Source organism: Leuresthes tenuis, unplaced genomic scaffold (assembly GCF_036924035.1).
Source record: "Leuresthes tenuis unplaced genomic scaffold, fLeuTen1.0.hap1 SCAF_18, whole genome shotgun sequence".
NCBI lineage: Eukaryota > Metazoa > Chordata > Actinopteri > Atheriniformes > Atherinopsidae > Leuresthes > Leuresthes tenuis.
In genome coordinates this window covers 32,870,306-32,880,372 of record NW_027325372.1, presented here as the reverse complement: position 1 = coordinate 32,880,372, position 10,067 = coordinate 32,870,306, and the positions used below count along the sequence as shown (strand labels likewise).

Sequence of the window (10,067 nt, the reverse complement as noted above, 5' to 3'; positions counted from 1 at the left end):
GAATAAGCATTGTGTGATAATCTGGAAATCTCTGACCTGCCACTTATTAGTCAAAACGTAAAAAATCACAAATGTTTCAAAAGCATTAACATCAGCACCTCTCTGACAGCCTGGTGGGAATTTCTTAAAATAACAAAGTCTTCACTTGTCCCGTGTAAGCTTACACCCATCTGGAACAATCCTGACATCCTGCAAAACAAAAAATGCTAAACTTTACTCTGTGGAAGATCAAAGGAATCAAACATCTGGAACATATAATCCAAAATGGAAATTTTATTTCATTTGATGAGCTTATATCACAACATGGGATAGGCAGCAATAAATTCCTAGAATATCAACAACTTAAGTCTATAATAACCAAGAAATATATCCTCCACCAACCAGACTTACAACTCCCGATTAGGGTAGCAGAATTTCTAAGCATCTGCACCCCAAAACTACTATCAAAAATATATAAATTATTGTCTAAGATAGATGACACAATGTCTCCTCCATCCTCAAAATGGGAGGCAGATTTATCCATCAGTTCTAGTCATAGCTTCTGGCCACAAATATGTTTGAACACCTTCAGAATGACTCGAAATCATAATTTACAGCTCATACAATACAAAATTCTTCACAGAACACATTATACAGGACAAAGGATGTTCAGGATGGGTCTGACACACTGTCCTGTGGCTTGTCTTCTGGCTTGAAGTCTGTGAGGACCTATCAACATGGCTTAAGTGTAGCATTCCTGCATGCTCCACACTGTGCATACTGGGTGACTTAGACAACATCAACATGGAAATTAACTCAGCACACATGGTTCTCACAGTGTTATGTATCGCAAAGAAAACTATTCTCATGAACTGGAAAGCGAAGAACAATCTGTGTATTAAAGTAACCATTAGGTAACATTATTAGACAGCATGGCATACATTTCCATTGTTATGCTGATGATACTCAGCTGTACTTATCTATGAAACCAGATGAAACCAATAGGTTGGTCAGACTACAAGCCTGTCTTAAAGACATAAAGACCTGGATGACTCAGAACTGTCTGCTTTTAAATTCAGACAAAACTGAAGTTGTTCTCTTTGGACCTGAGCGCTTCAGGGAGAAATTGTCTAGTTATATAGTTACTCTAGATGGTATTTCCTTGGCTTCTAGTTCTACAGTGAGGAACCTTGGAGTTATTTTTGACCAGAATTTATCATTTGACGCACATATAAAACTGGTTTCTAGGACTGCCTTCTTTCACCTTCGTAATATTGCTAAAATCAGGAACATCCTGTCTCAGGGTGATGCAGAGAAACGAGTTCATGCATTTGTTACTTCAAGATTGGACTACTGTAATTCCTTATTATTGGGCTGTCCCACATATTCTCTGAAAAGCTTCCAGCTGATCCAAAATGCTGCAGCCAGAGTTCTGATGAGAACTAACAGGGGAGATCATGTTTCTCCAGTTTTAGCTTCTCTTCATTGGCTCCCTGTTAAATTCAGAATAGAATTTAAGATTCTTCTCCTCACATATAAAGCTCTTAATGACCCAGCTCCATCATATCTTAAAGATCTCATTGTAAGATATTCTCCTAACAGAGCACTTTGCTCCCAAACTGCAGGTTTACTTGTTGTTCCCAGAGTTTCTAAAAGTAGAATGGGAGGTAGAGCCTTCAGTTATCAGGCCCCTCTCTTTTGGAATAAGCTGCCAGTAAATGTCCGGGAAGCAGACACCCTTTCCACTTTTAAGATTAGGCTTAAAACTTTCCTTTTTGATAAAGCTTATAGTTAGGGATGGCTCAGGTAATCCTGAAACATCCCATAGTTAAGCTGCTATAGGCTTAGACTGCTGGGGGACCTCATCTGTCACACCTTTCCTCACTTTGCTCTCTTTTTCCTCCTGTATAATTTCTCAATTGATTTTATGTCCATGTGACATTATTGTGGTTATTAACTTGTGTTTCCCTGTTCCAACAGGTATCCTTTGAATGGCGTTATGGTGTTTTTCCCCCCCTCTTTTCCCTCTTTTCTGTCTTCTCAAACCCCAGCTGGTCGAGGCGGATGGCCACCCTTCCTGGTTCTGGTTCTGCCAGAGGTTTCTTCCTGGTTCTGGTTCTGCCAGAGGTTTCTTGCTGGTTCTGGTTCTGCCAGAGGTTTCTTCCTGGTTCTTGTTCTGCCAGAGGTTTCTTCCTGTTAAAGGGAGTCGTTCCTTTCCACAGTCACTCAGGCTCAGGACGGGAGATTGGACTGAAGACAAGTTTCGGTGCAATTTGTTGGTTTCCTTAGCTAGGATATTATTTTTTTAATTGGCTCTATATGAATTAATTGGATTATGATTACAATGAATTGAATTCCAATTGGCTTGAATTGGACTATATTATTTAAGTGCCTTGAGATGACAATTGTTGTAATCTGGCGCTATATAAATAAAATTTAATTGAATTGAATTGAAAGAGAAGAGGGTCAGCATTGGTACATATCTTGAGACTCGGGCCCTTACAATCACTGACCAAGTTAACCTTGGAGTGTTGATAGACTCAGATCTGACTTTCAGCAGCCACATCAAAACTGTCACCAAGGTAGCTTTTTACCAACTCAGAAACATCAACAGAATTAAATATTTTATCTCCCAAAAAGACCAGGAGAAACTCATCCATGCATTCATCTCCAGTAGACTCCATTACTGTGATGGTCTTTTAACTGGACTTCCCAAAAAGAGCATTAAACATCTGCAGCTCATCCAGAACGCTGCTGCTGGAGTTTTAACCAGGACTAAGAGATCTGAACACATCACACCAGTTTTAATATATCTACACTGGCTTCCAGTCAGTCACAGAATAGATTTTAAAAGCCTGCTGATGGTTTATAAATCCCAGAACGGTTTAGGCCCCAAATACATCTGTGATATGTTCAGAGAATATAAACCCAGCAGAGCTCTTAGATCCAAGGACTCAGGTCAGCTGGTCCAGTCCAGAGTCCAGACTAAACATGGAGAAGCAGCATTTAGCTGCTATGCTGCAAACAAGTGGAACAAACTGCCAGAGGAGATTAAACTTTCACCAAATGTAGACATTTTTAGATCCAGGTTACAAACATTTCTTTTTTCATGTGTCTATGCATGAAATCTGCATGGTATCTTTTAACTTATTGAGACTGGTTCTTGTTTTTATTCATTTTAATTATTTTATTTCTTTCTCTTTATATTCTTTTACATATTTTTAACGCTTCTTCCGCTCCCCGCTGCAATGCTTTTATTTTATGTAAAGCACTTTGAATTGTTTTGTACATGAAATGCACGATACAAATAAACTTGACCTTTGACTTTGACTTTACAATACTGGAACAAGACCCACTGTAACATTGTATGGACTAAGACGTACTGTGTGCGATTGTGGCTTTTAGTGTAAAAGCTCTTTAAAGGTAGGCTACAGTCCATTTACCATTTATTCTCCAATGGAAGAAACTAACTTTGGTAAACATTTATTTGAGGTGTACTTTTAGGTTTCAGTTCGCCCCATTTCCGCTCCGTTAACATGATTCGGTGAGAAGCAGGCCTGTAGTGGTAGTTCCAGCACAGACTGAGCTGGACCATGGGGGTGGCCGCAGACAGAGCCAGCACTGAGCAGAGCGGGAGGGGCACATCTCAGCTGAATCAACGGTCCTCGGGACGATTGAAATTTCTCTCAGACGGTTCGGATGAGTTTGCGGAGACGTCGCTTTGTCCTTTTTCAGTCTCTTCCTACTGTGGATATATTGGAATACGGTCAACAGTTGGATTGTCTTTAGCCTGTTCATCTCAAATGTTCAGGATGTGACAGATCACTAACTATGCACAAGCTTCAACAGATCCGAGAAATGCAGGCAAGTTTTCCAAAGTGACCGGCTGCAGGACGGTTGAACGTGAGTGTCAGACTTGGCTGGACTCCTCTGGTTGATTCCCCAGCAAGCAGATTCAGTGCTGCAGTCAGAGCAGCTTGGGTTTTATGATCAAGTCTGTCTCAGAAATGATTGGGAGTAGAATGAGCTGCTGTGTGTTGAGGTACGGGAATGCTGCAGCACGGTCAGGCTGTCACATTCTGGTCTGTGTTTAACCCCCGCCCGGCAGTCACAGAACCAGGGGAGACGGCACGACGGTCTCTACCGTTAAGGTAAAGAGAAAACGCTTTTGTCCTGAGGTGGGAAGAAGCTGTTTTCCTGTTTTTCATCAGCGATTCCACGCATTCCACTCATTCCCGCGGCTTCACTATCTGGTATTTATGCATATTGAGCTTTGGTATCACAGAAAATGAAACATACATGACTACATTTTGTAGACGACATACCCTTACACACACACACACACACACACACACACTCAGCAAGGTTATCACACGATGTTATGTCGCTAAAAATGATCTATTCCCATCATGTGACACAACTTGTGGCTTCCCGGGAGTGAAGCCCGTTTCCTCTGCTGGTTGGAAAACAGCTTACCAAGACACAGTATTAGCTCCATGTGTCAGGCAGGGCAACGGAAGTAAAGGTGTCCGGACACACTGCGCCTGACTCGGTGGTGAGCGCCAGGTTACTCTTTGAGCAGCTCAGAGTTGTGTTCGAGCCGGTGAACGCAACCTACTGGGAATCAGCTGCTCTTTTTCACTTCTCCTCCTCGAATCCACATGTGTGTTACTGCCATTGGAGTCCCAAGCAATGGGACGTGCACATGCATATATGAACAGTGCAGTGTTTTGTCCCTGTTGTCTGCTGTTATCATTGATGACGGAGGATGACTGGATGATGTGAACAGATTAATTGATAAAGATAACACAACGTACCCTGAACCTGAAATGCACCAATAATGGTCTAACTCAGACAGATGCATAAAACCTTTTTAAAACTTAAATTCATGTAGTATAAATACATGTGAAAGTAATCTGCTTCAGATTGTTTTTAATGATTCATTGTTCTGTGAAATATATTCAAAAAGCACATGTCAGACTTTCATGTCCAGCACTGTCCTGGTGAAACAGGTGACAGCGGACAGGCAGCCCATAGTCTGTGTCAAGGTCAATGTACTGAAGTCACCCCTTAAGGTGGACATAACCCAACAGGGTTGGGGTAGAGAGTAATGTTTAGGCAATGAAGTAATGAGTGAGAATTCTGTTTTTTTTTTGTCATTCCCATTACGGATTTCTCTTGACATTATTCAGACACATTCACTTGAAACAGTCCAAACATTCTGGCATGTTAACCCACATACAGCACTCTTTTGTCTTTAACTATAAGCAGTGACAGTTGAAGAAAAAACTGTCACACCAACACAGCTCATAAACCCAAGACACAAACTGCTTTTGTATGCTTAAATGTCAGATATTTTAGATTTGGTGCAGTCTATATTCCATAAAAAGCGGGGCCTAAGAGATTTATCTTTTGTGAGTTCTTTTTCTCCTCCTTTGTCATGCTTTAGAAAGATGTTGATAACATTGTTAAGAATTTTGTCAATGTACAGTTTCATTTTCAAACTCAGAAGTCAATACTTAGTTAATAACTTAGTTATTAACGTGACTGTTTGAACAGTATTTTGCTGTTAAGGACTGTTATTGAAAAGTAACATTTTTTTCTCACTGAACCTTTTTTTTGTTGTTTTTTTTGTTGTCAGTTACTCCTCTTTACTTTTGGATATGTAGCAGTAAGATGCCAAATCTTCACAGCAAACTGGGTGATCTTTGACTTTTTGGCAGATTACACTTAATAAGTGTAATGTGTCTTGAATAAACAATAAGCTCTATCAAACAAACGCATTTCAGGAAAAGCAACAAAAACTTAAATCTTTCATTTTTCAAAACTCATTTGAGCCATTATTTAAAAGTCAGAAGCATAAAAAAAATTATTTTCAGTGTCTTCACTGATCAACTTACAGTAATTTTATTTTTTAATTAAGAAAATTGAATGCAGCAACCCACTATGAAAGTAGGGAGAGAGGCGAAGAAAGACGAAAAGTTTAGGTAATATACAAGTAACAGGATGATATTATAGATATCTACAAAGTTTTGGTGACAGGTCAGGGTGTTAAGATGAATGTAAAAAGAGCAACAAAGCCTCATCCTTTCAAGCACGGAGGGTCATGGTCCACCATTTTGTGGCAACCTATATTAGAAAATCATTGATTGGTTAGAAAATATACATCTACATCTACTGTAGGTGATGCACTCCCAACCATGGGTGTTTGTGTGAAGCGAGATCAAGATCAACACACCTTCAGTTAATAACCTGACAACTCATTGCTCAAACACTCTTTTGTCATCTCCTGATTGGGTTTAGGCAATAACATTATTTGATAAGGTTAGTAAACAGTCGTGGTTAGAAATAGAAATACATTATTTTTACATGCTGTCACCCTCATGGATGCCATGGATGCCTTGGTTCTGTGTAATGACAACATATTAAAAAAAAAGTTGTCCCGTTTTGGTTAGCGTTACAAGATACCATCACTTGGTTCAGATTAGAAAGCAATCATGGTTAGGATTAAATAAGATTATTTTAAATACGTGAGCGTATCATTTGCTGTATCTGCCTGCATGAACAATCGCTTCATGGGCATGTCTTGAGGAGCAGCATGGTCTCAAAGATTAAGACCCTGAACTAGAGTCTGTTGGAGTACCTGCACCTGTAGTTTCAGGACTCAGCCCGCCTGCGTTGCTCCTGGCAGAGCACGACATGCCTGCATCTGAGCTAGATGCAAACCTCCAGCGTGCTCAGCCTTATGGCAGCCCTCTTGATGCATTGTTGAAGAAACTGAGCCAGTATAGGCACATTTGACTCTTTTAACATGGCAAGGCAAGTTTATTTGTAGAGCACAATGCGTATGCAAGGCAATTCAAAGTGCTTTACAACTATATAAAATCAGAAGAAGGAAAATAAAATCATTCCATAAATATAAAGAATAATCATTGATTAATTCAATCAAAAGGGAAGACTGCAGATAAAATACTTTCTGTTGTTATATGCACTGCTAAATAGAACTGTTTTCAGCCTGGATTTAATCATTGTCAGAGTTGAGGCCTGTCTCACGTCTTCTGGAAGACTTTTCCAGATTTTAGGAGCATAAAACTGAAACGCAGCCTCACCTTGTTTAGTCCTGACTCTGGGCACCAGCAGGAGACCCCTCCCTGAGGTTCTCAGAGTCCCAGTTGGTTCATGTGGCTCTAACATGTCAGAGATGTACTTTGGCGCTAGACCATGAAGAGACTTGTACTCGAGCAGAGCTGTTTTAAAGTCTATTCTCTGAGCGACAGGAAGCCAGTGCAGAGACCTGAGCACTGGACTAATATGGTCGGATTTCCTGGTTCTAGTCAGGACTGGAGCAGCAGCGTTACAGCAGTCCAACCTGCTGGAGACAAATGCATGGATTACTTTTTCTAAGTCTGGTTTAGACACTATTCTTTTGATTCTGACAATGTTTTTTAGATGGTAAAAAGCTGCTGATGATTTAATGTGGCTGTTAAAGTTCAGGTATGAGTCCAATATTATCCCTAGGTTTCTAACTTGATTATTAGATTTTAGAGAGAGAGTCTCAAGGTGACTGATAACACTTTATCTTTGTTTCTGTAGGCCACAGACAATGATTTCAGTTTTGTCTGAGTTTAGCAGGACACAATTGTTTTGCATCCACACACTGATCTGCTCGATGCAGAGACACAATGTATCTACAGGCCTGTGTTCTCATGCCATCAGTGACACATAGATCTAAATGTCACCTGCATAGTTGATGTAGGACACATTATAGCTGCGTATTAGCTGGCCTAATGGGAGCATGTACAGATTGAACAAAAGGGGTCACAGGATAGACCCCTGGGGAACCCCACAGGTCATAGCTATTTGGTCTGAGACACCGTTACCAATTTCAACAAAATACTTCCAAGATAGGACTTGAACCAGTTTAAAGCACTATCAGAGATTCCCACCCAGTCTTCTAACCTCGGTAATAAGATCTCATGGTCAACTGTGTCAAAGGCAGCATTCAGGTCCAGCAGAACTAAGACTGAGACACTGCCTGCGTCTGTGTTCAGGCGGATATCGTTTGTCACCTTGATCAGAGCCGTCTCAGTGCTGTGGGGGGGGGGGGGGGGGGGGGGGGCGAAAGCCTGATTGGAAAGTATCAAAAGCATTGTTAGACAGGAGAAAGTCAGAAAGCTGTTGGTATACAGCTTTTTGTAGGACTTTGCCTAAGAACGGCAGGTTTGATATGGGCCGGCAGTTGTTCAGTACTGTGGCATCAAGACTGCTCTTCTTTAGAAGAGGCTCAATGACAGCAGTTTTAAGGCCTTTGGAAATGTTCCAGTCTGAAGGGAGATGTTAACTAGATGAGTGAGGTGTGGTAACAAACTGTTCAGCACAGACTTTAGAAATCTAGTGGGCAACACATCAAGGCAGCATGTTGATGAACTCAGACTGCAGATGATCTCTTCCACTGTTTTGTCAGTGACAGGTGTGAAATGTGTCAGCTCTGGGTGTGTAGCTGGCTGCAGAGCAGTTATTTGTGTTGTGGAAATTATTGCATTTTTAATGCCTTGAACTTTGTCATTAAAGAATATTGCAAACTCATTACACTTAGATGTAGAAATGAGTTCTAAATGCAGTGAAACTGGAGGGTTTGTTAATCTGTTTACTGTGGCAAACAGGACATGAGAGTTGTTACTGCAGTTTTTGATGATTTCAGAAAAATAACTCTCCGTTGTTCTATGCAAAGTCTGGTTGAACTCTCAGTGCTTCAGTGATCATAAGTCAGACAAAACAGATTAGAAAACTTTGAGGAACATCAGACTATTCAGGGGGAAAGTGATAAATTGTAATGTATTTATCAGCTTACACTAATTTAGATGGTCTATAGCAGCAAACACCCTTATCTTGCTCTTCTCTGGCGACATGCACACACATACAGGTGTGTGAGCCACTGGCTTCACACCGGGACTGTGCTGCGTGGGTTTTGCTTGCTTTGTTGAACTGTTGTGTCACAGCTGATACAGAGATATACGGAAGCCGAGAATGGCTGTGGAATTTTTTATTTATTTTATGCACTGTTATGTCGTGATAACAACTTGTTATTTCGTTATCTCCAGATAACAAAGATCGTTTTCTCGTGATAACGAATTAATTTATGATGTGTTCATCTTGATTTCAACCTACAAGAGCTACCGTGAACGGCTTCCATAGCCACTGGCTGTAGCTGTCATAGACATATAAAGATGTCATATGAAGATGATCTCTTTATATGTCTAAATAGCTGTAGCCTACCGATAAGTTACACTTTATGTTAGTTTGTTTACTTGACTGGGTTTGTTTAGGGGCTACCGGTTAGCAGATGAGAGGCTGACAAACTCCAAAATCTATACAACGGCTTTAGCTCATTTAAAAATGAGTTCGTTATCACTTTGTTATATCGAGATAACAAGTCATTATCACTAGATATCACTAAGAAAGAATAAGTTCTTGCCTTGAGATGCTCTGTGTTATCACTATGATTTTTTTCACAATTCCTTATATAGCAACATGTTTACTGAATAGCCAATTATCATGCAGAATCATAAATAAAAGCACATTAATGTTGAAACTTTGGATAAGACAGGTTTGCCAATACATTAATTAGTCTTTCAAATCTCACACCAAATATTAGGAAGCCTCAGTCCCCTCTCAAAATATTATCATAATATAACAAAATAGGTCAGAGTGGATCTTTTTCTATTTCTAAGAGGTCTTTTGTCATACTTGAAATTCCATTATATTATCTGCAGGATCAACAATGTGTGTTTCTGTCTGTCTCACCTTGGAATATTGTAAACAATAGAAAGTACAAGGCTGAGGGCAAAGACATGTTGGCTTTTTTAAAATTCTGATACTGATTCTCAGTGTTTCGAATTTAAGGCAACTCTGCTCACCCACATTGTTTCTGTCACTGCTCAGAAGAGCAGCACAGCAGAGAAGGTGCTCACTCAGATGATATTCAAGATTATGTCACATACACAATCATACACAGTACAATGTGCAGTGAAATTTTTCCTTGTCACAAGACCCAGGCCACCAGCAGCCCCAACGGAGCACAGAACCCA

At 40.3% G+C, this 10,067-nt stretch overlaps 1 protein-coding gene across 1 annotated transcript in view; it reads left to right on the top strand.

Moving 5' to 3' along the window:
- The first annotated feature begins 3,550 nt into the window (after positions 1-3,550).
- Positions 3,551-10,067, top strand: part of tmem200b (transmembrane protein 200B) — a 47,161-nt gene continuing 40,644 nt past the window's right edge. The window contains exon 1 of the mRNA XM_072370831.1: positions 3,551-4,130. The gene's annotated coding sequence lies outside the window, so the exon portion shown is untranslated. The remainder of the gene's footprint in view (positions 4,131-10,067) is intronic.